Raw genomic sequence first — 8,311 nt, forward strand, 5'->3', positions numbered from 1 at the left:
TTTATTTATTAAACTGTCTTTTTTCTCAACCCACACGTTTTCTCCCTTTTGCTCTTCCTTTCTCCCCTGTTCTGCTGGGCAAAGGTGAGAGCGAGTGAGCAGCTGTGGGTGTTCACCTGCTGGCCAGGGTCAACCTACGACACTCAGCAATGATGTTCTCTAAATCAGTAACAATTTTGTCTTTTCATCACCATTATTTGGCAGAGAATGTACTTGGAAGGACCTTGATCTGATAAGTAGGTTTGAAAGACAAATTATTGTTTCCAACAGATTCTACTACAGAATGTACAATATTAAAATTATGTGGTGGGGAGGGATGGGACAGAACTTATGAGTTAGATGACCTCTTGAGGTTTCTTCTGTGTACTCACAGCTACAGGACACATGCTGCCTGTCAAAGCATGGAGACACCACAAATCAAAACCATTTTCCAGTTATGCAAGAGTCCCATGCCCTGGCTGACACCAAGCACCAAATTCAGGGATCCAAATGAACCCCCATGAAAGGAAAAATACAATCCAGGACATCACTTCTTCAGCCACAGTCCCTAGTCCTCCTCTGCCCCTTTTCCAGTTCTAGTCAGAAGGCACAAGGAACTGGGTCTAAACCCTTTTGACAGTTTGAAACACCCATCAACAGAAGCTGCTGTGCAAAAATAAGCCAGTGATCTACCTCAGTATTTGCCTCTACTCTTGTTTAGAATAATTTTTTTTTTATTTATCTTTCCCTCTGATGTCAGACTTAAATCTTACCTATTTCAGTTTTAGGACTTTACATCTTGTTTTATCATTTATGGGCCTAGGAAAAAAAAAATCCTTACCTAGTTTTTCAGTAATATTACCAGAATTCAGGCATAGTATCAAGCTTCTTCTCAATTTCTTTTTCCACTAAGGAATAGAGGAGTGGGATTCTTCTTATGTTGAGCCACTGATCCTCACTGGTTCTCTCACTGTGTATTTAAAGCTTCTGTCCACTTTTCAGGTCTGAAAGTGGATTGTCTGTTACTCCAAGTTTACTTGTGAGCCTTTAAGTATTTGGAGAAGGAAAGATCTTGAACTTGCAAAACTGCACTGTGATCAGTTTTGGAGCAGTATAAACAGGTATAGGTGGTCAGATAATGCATTACAAATAGAAAATCCAGTAAATTTATTTTAATAATCTGTTTGTGAGTTTTGTATTTGGGTCAGATTCTACCGAACACATTTCTTACAAGGCTTGAACTAACACTGCAAACTTCTATAGGTTCACAAACAGTTTATAGCAGATACTATGGATATTTGATTTGTTATTGTTTCTGATATCTCATTTGATGGCAACATTTTCAAAAAAATAAGCAATATTTTTATGCTGATTTCTATTTAGCCCAAAATTTAGGATCAACAGCCAACAATCATTCAGTTAGCCTTTAGCCAAAAGCTGTTGTATATCCAAATACTGTATTCCTTTTTACTTGTCTGTCCTGCAGTAGTAAGCACTGTATAACTGGTCAGTCAATTTTCAAAATGAAGCCTCTGTCAATTGACTTAATCTAATGGTAAAATGTTTTTAGTTATCTACTATTTCAATATTTTTGTTCTGTACAATAAATTTAATTAACCTCAGAAAAAAAATAAACACAAACATATATATATATATAAATACACACACACACACCAGCAGCTAAAAGAACTATTTGTCATATGCTTTATACCACTAATACATTAATTTTGAAAGTGGCATACATATAAGCGTTTCCTGATCTAAAACAAACTTTGTACCTGCCAGCAAGAAGATTAAGATCCAATTAAAAAGACCTACATACATTGTAAAAGTAAGCTGCTTAGAGGAGATGTGGCATTTGCAGAAGCATATAACAATATCCAGTATGTCAGCTATGTCACCAATGCAAAGCAGCTTTTAATTCAGAAATCATTTTAAACTGAAGGAGATGAGAATAAACCACCCAAGAGCGATTCCTGCTTTTTGCATTACAGCACAGCTTCACTGTAGGTTGGCTGGGGCACACGCGCACGAAAGCAGATGGGATGAAAAGCACATCTTCCTGTTTTCAGCAAAAAGCTTCACAGATGATCTGCAGATCAGCACTTGAAACAAGAGTTCCTTAAATTAAGCAACATCAGTTCTTAGTCAGAAATCCTTTACCATTTAGAGCAAGATGATTACTTAAAAGCAAGCTAAAAAAAAAATAAAATAGGCAGTTATTAGTTCTGCTTTTTGACTTGCCTAATATAGTTATGCTAGAAGAAAAAAAGAAGCTGAGCCAACATAGTACAACCTAAGATAGGAGGTTTACGTGAGGCTATAGTGCCCCCCAATGTCCACGTTATAGATAAGCTTGTTTTTCTTTACTGAGCAAACAAGCAAAACAAAAAAAACCAACAACTATGAAATGCTTATTAATAATCATTCCCATATGCCAAAGCTTGGCTTAGAAATAAGATTAAAGAGTGTGATAAGTTTCAAAACATGTAAATATTTCTTATTTCATTTGCTTTGGCTTGAATTCCCTGTAAAACGGATATTAGCACAGGTAAATTCAGAAAAGCTGTCAAAGTTCCTGAGTTCCTTGTTATTTTAGTTTCCCCACCTTTTGGGCCCACCTGGTTAGAGTCTCTCATAGGGCTTAGTCTTCGGCATGTTCCAAATAGTGCTGTGACACCATGAAAATCAAATCTCTTGCATGACAATCGAGTTCCATCCATCGAGCCTTGAATCTAGCCCATGTTCAAAGGTCAAACTTTTTTTTAGAAAGACAGCCATCCATAACTGTAAAGAATTCAAATGACTTTACCATATTGGAAAAGTCTACCAGGAGTTCATTAATGACAGTCACTGGTAAATGTGTACATCTCTTTTTTATTTTGAATTTTGCTCTCATCCTTATAAGAGAGGAACATTAGATGACTATGTCTAAACTTAAAAAAAAAAAAAAAGTCCTCCACTAAGAATACTTTTGTGCTGCAAGTAAATTGAAGTCTCTAAGTAAATCTAAGTAATGGATTACTTATACCACTTTACAGAGTATGCTATTCGTACTACACACAATAAATCATACTTACACAAGTGTCCAGATCACATGAAGTAGTCTTGTGCTAAGAGCTATATCTCTGTAGTGGAATGCTCTGATGAAGTTTTTCTGATAGCGCTTCCTTCATGCTTACTAGTCCTTTCTACAGCCAAGGATTTATGTTACCTTATTTTCACCACAAATTCATAACTGAATCTTATGTCCACCTAACAAATAAACAAGCACCCTTCATAGTCCCTCAATTTCCAGAATACACTTTATATTGCTTAGTCACGCATATCACATTTTTTTTCTTTTAAAGATTCATTTTTATAAGCCTTGGATGTACCACCTTTCAGACATTTCTGATGGAGAAGAAAGCAATCAGACCTTTTAGAGCACTTAGCCTGCTGATTTTTAACTTTCAATATCTGATATTGTATTCAATGTTTGTAGCTTTCATATGAAGACAATCTGAAGTTTTAAATTCTCAAAATATATTTTATTAAGTGTTCTGTGACAGCATGCTTAAGATGGTTGTGTATTTATAATAGCTAATTTATTCTAAGTATAGCCATGCACATGCTATAAATGCTAAAAGAAAACCCTCTTGCAGTACTCCATTTGTTTGTGGCAATTGTTTACCTTGTGACTATGCAAGCAGGCAAATAACAAACCTAGCAGCCTATTCTTAGGAAATAATATATTAAAATGTTGGACTTCTTGTAAGCACAGACACACACCATACCATGCACAGACGCTTTAAAAGATTATTACAAAAAGATTAACTACAGATGTAATAAAGGCTGGCTCTTTCAAAGCATGCTTTCAGTAAAGTGCAATGTAGCTATATCTAGTTCTCTACCTTTTCATGCGGTTCAGGCCTAACTGCTTAGTCAGTATAAGTTCAGCAAGCTGCTGAAAAAGAAAAATTAATTTCTTAGTACAGAGGATACTGATATTTGACTGTTGATTGGCTTTTTTTAGTTCACATAAAAATCAAAGTTTGGATGGTCTTTGAAGTGCTTGGGGTATTTTCTAATGAAAAAAAAAAAGTTTGGATTGCTGTCAGAAATTCATAGCAAGTACATGTCATACTAATATTGCAAGTGTTATTTTTAAAACATTCTACCAATGTTGAAAGCACAAGAAGTCTGCATAATCCCTGCACATCTCATTAGCACTGAGTCATACGAAGGATACATAATGATTTGGCAGCATATTGCCAGATGGTTTGCTATCAGATCAAGGAGTAATAACTCAGCTTCTTCTCCATTACACCCTCCCCCCAGTTTTTTCATTTATATCCATTTTCATTTTCTCTATTTAAAAATAAGTTCCAGTTTCTTTGATTTGATATACGCAAACCAGTCAACAGCACATTTTTTTTAATCCACACTGCCTCTTTACAGTCTTTTTACATTTACAAATGTATTTATTTTATTAATTGCACTTAGGCACCAGACAGTTTATGCAATCAAATTCTGTATTTATTTAAAAACTGTTCAACTCTTCTCTTCTTCCAATTAGTGATGTGCAGCTGGTCACCTACATGAAATTTGTTTTGCACCATAATCAGATTGTCTTTTCTCTTGCTCAAAACACTTCTTGTGTCCAAGCAACAGGAAAAAAAAAAAGTTATGAGGGAATTGCAAACAGATAATCACTCATGTTAAAGTATTTGAGATTCATGAATACTTAAGGCTTAGTATTATTTAGTGCTCCTGAACACCTTGTAACATTAATTTTGTAATTTAAGTCGTTCATGGTACACGTACCATACTGTAGCAAGTTTATTAAGTACAAAACAAATAGTTTTAGTGTTCCTTTTCCTAGTCTTCACATTTTCCAGTAGCACAATCCAGCTGATTAAGTGAAGGCATTAAAACATCTGTATACGTAAGTGATTAAGACTGCAATGTTTACAGTAACCTCAGCACTATAATTTTTAATTTACCTTCTCCAGCATTGCATTCTTTAGTTTCATTGTTTGTTTTGAAATCCAAAGAACGCTTAACCAACATGAGACAGTAATGGTAGTTTCCCAGCAATCAAAGCAAACATTTATAATACTTAATTTTTGAGTAATTCTTGCTAACCTCAAAAGCAACACCTGCTCCATTTTAATCCATGTTCTATAAGCACACTGCTTAGATCTGTTATTCAGTGTGAAAATTAAGTGTGGAAAAAAAAAAAAAGAGATCACAGTAAAAAGGACACCCTTGTACGCAGATTAAAAAGCCATTCTTGTGTTAAGAATCTTATTCAGAGTGTCAGGAAGATAAAGTGTCACCCCCTCAGTTACAATGGGCTTTGGATCCATGCTATGCTGGGTGTTAAAATATTCTGATACATGGACAGAGCCATGAAGACTCACGTTAGAGTTTGCAGACTGCTGAGACTTACCAAGAGGCATGCAAAATCTACGAAGTGAATGCTTACCTTACTCAAGAGGCTGCACTTTTTTTTTTTTTTCAGTGGATTTTCCCCACACTAGGATGCTCTTAACAACGCAGCTCAGATGTCAGCCTTGGGAAAGTAGTGCCCACTGGTTGCTGTGCTTCAAACTGCTTACACTACCACCTTGGCACATATCCCCTTCATTCCTTCTTTCCTTCTCCAGGCTAAGTATGTGGATCAAAGTATTAACAAGGATAATGCTATAAACCCTCATCATTAATGCTTTCTATACAGAAAAGACAAAAGGCCAAATGAAAACACTTAGTTATTTACAAGCATAATGTGACTTATTGCTTCATATAGTTGAACAAACATTTGGCATTTCATATTATATATGGATGTAGAAATGTATATGCCTGCAAATCCCCATGGCATTTTACTTATTACTGTCATCTGTTTCACTCAAGTTGCGAAGTGTTTATGTGTATTAAAATAAATATCATACGGTGTTAACACAGTGACGTGAAAATCTGTGTCAAAAAAAAATAACTGTAGTGCAGCATTGTATAGCAAGGAACTACTGGAGCTATGCTGCAAATTTATTCATAGTTCTCGAGAACCATGACTTGATAGGAACATCAGTCTGTCCTTGGGATAAGCAATGATCTTAGATGCCCTTTATCCTTTGAAACTTAGTGTCCTACACAAGATCAAAAGAACCCTAATCTCCTCAGGTTTGCATTAAAGGCCTTCTCAAATGAGGAGAGGCAGAAATGATGCGGAACCTCAGACTGACCAGCATGTCCATTGGTACTATCATAGGAGCCAACTGCTTACAGTTACGGAACGCCAGCTGCAGTAAAGCTGGGACAGGCAGCCTCCAAATAGATCAGAATGATACAGCATGGGCTGGAATGCAAGCTCAGTCCACAAATGGAAAGTGAGTACACACATGAAACCCCCAAATAAATGATACAGAGGTCTATTTACTTTTAATGCAATGTATAGATGTTGCCTGCCTGTGCTGGGGTGGGCCTTCCTGTTTTCTGTTTTGAATAAAACATGAAGATTATGTACAGGAGGTCTGCTGGAACAGTAGAGGCAGCATTCTTTGTACTTCTCAATATCTGGGCCCCTGAAACACAGCAGAAATCCTCAGAACTCAGTAGATTCTTATGTTGTGTTCTGTGACACTTTGGCCTTCCACCAGGTCATTAGCTAGTCTCCTTTAGTTCACCTGGGTCATGTTTTACAATGGTAATATTCACTGTGTATACACTAATGTCATTATGACTCTACCCCACAAGACAGTTTACAAACATTAGGTTTGGTGTAAGAGATGAGATCACCCTTGTCCTAGTTTCAAATTCAGTTTCTCAACACACATTAATGCCTCTAGTTCTGGTAGAGGCCACAACATAGAACATCCAGTACCAAATAAAAATAATTCCTTAAAGGCCTGATCAACTACTATTTTAAAGCATTGCTTGGGCTGATGAAGACCAGATTGCACTTTTTTCCAAGTCAGAGTGTCGACATAATTAAAGAAGCCTTTAACTGCCACAGACAGCAGGAGAACCTACATAGCTCCACATGCTGAGGAACAAAGGAAAATTCACAATATATACCACGGCCACCGAACCATCTCCTTATTTACCATAAGCTAAGCACCTACGTAGATACGATGAGTGTAGCTCAGTTTACCCAAATATTCTAACTGTGCAAGCCAGCTTTAAAAAGCTGAAAAACATTGGTCAACCATTATATATTCTGGTAATGAGCTGCAGTGGGACAAATGAAGGGAAGGGCAGCACACCAGTTATTCTCTAAACTCACAAGCATTGCAACAAAACTAATCCCCACAGGAAGTTAGTTAGTGTTCTCCCCCAAGCCAAGACATTTAAGCTGTCCTTATGTGACCCATAGTATCTCTAGTTCAGAAAGGAGAGACACACACAATCTCCACATCATCAGAAGAAATTTTCAGCACTTTTGACTTTTTATTTATTTATTTATTTTTTCCTCCTAGATTTTATAAAAGGTGTATTACCTTGTCTCTAAAACCTTTGGTAACTCACAGTTGTAATGATTCCAGTCCTGCTGGCTATATACAGAGCATCACAGTCTAGCCAGACAGACACAAATCTCACCATCAGGCCTAACCAGTGTGTCAACCTTAGCCAATCAACGTCGTACCATTTCTTGATAGCTCTTTGATCTGATTATTTGTTGGCTTCCGCCAGCAATGAAAACCACAGGTTTGTTATGCATGATACAACAGTCAAATGACTCCTTCAACAGAGCTCTCTCCTGGCGGTACATGGGCTGCATTCATCACCACAGCTCTGCAGGCTGCGGCGTGCAGACCCTGCAGGGCAGCCCGGGCTGCTGCCCTCTCCGATTGACCCTCACCACTGCCTTGGCTACCCAGGCCCAGCCTTAGGGAACATCCTGAGCAGGCACCTTAGCACTAGTGCTTTCCTCCCCTCCACACCGCTCCGTAGCGGCGATTCGCCTCACAGACAGCAAGTCACCGTCAGTACGGGCTTCAGCTCCAGGCCAAGAAAAACTCTGCTCCTCTGCTGGGTTCCCAGGTCAGTGAAGCTGCAGCCTAGCGACTGCACTGCACAACACCGTACTAAACCATCGGATAGATGATGCCAGCAGAGTAACTTCCAAATTCACTGTTTGAGCTTAACATTTTTCTCCCTTTAGAGACCAGCTGCAAATCTGGGCAAACAGTCAAGTTTTCCGTATTTCTATTCAAGGATAAACAATTTACAGCAAAGAATGAAAAAGCAAGGGGAATGTTTGGTATCTACTTTAATCATCTATGGTGACGCTTAAACTAGCAGTTACGCAGTATGTTTATCACATACACAACAGGATTTTCTAAACAACCAC

The 8,311-nt window shown here is 37.6% G+C and overlaps 1 long non-coding RNA gene across 2 annotated transcripts; it reads right to left on the bottom strand.

Moving 5' to 3' along the window:
- Positions 1-443: 443 nt before the first annotated feature.
- On the bottom strand, positions 444-8,272 carry LOC106041167 (uncharacterized). 2 transcript variants are annotated; one of them, XR_010828301.1, is made up of 3 exons: positions 6,398-8,272; positions 2,601-5,631; positions 444-2,174 (listed from the first exon to the last, which is right to left on the bottom strand). It is a non-coding gene; the product is annotated as an uncharacterized lncRNA (long non-coding RNA). The 2 variants fall into 2 exon arrangements; XR_010828302.1 differs by lacking the exon at positions 6,398-8,272 and having other exon boundaries at positions 2,601-2,766; positions 3,060-6,016.
- Between the last annotated feature and the right edge of the window lie 39 nt (positions 8,273-8,311).

This window comes from Anser cygnoides, chromosome 1 (assembly GCF_040182565.1).
Source record: "Anser cygnoides isolate HZ-2024a breed goose chromosome 1, Taihu_goose_T2T_genome, whole genome shotgun sequence".
Lineage (NCBI taxonomy): Eukaryota > Metazoa > Chordata > Aves > Anseriformes > Anatidae > Anser > Anser cygnoides.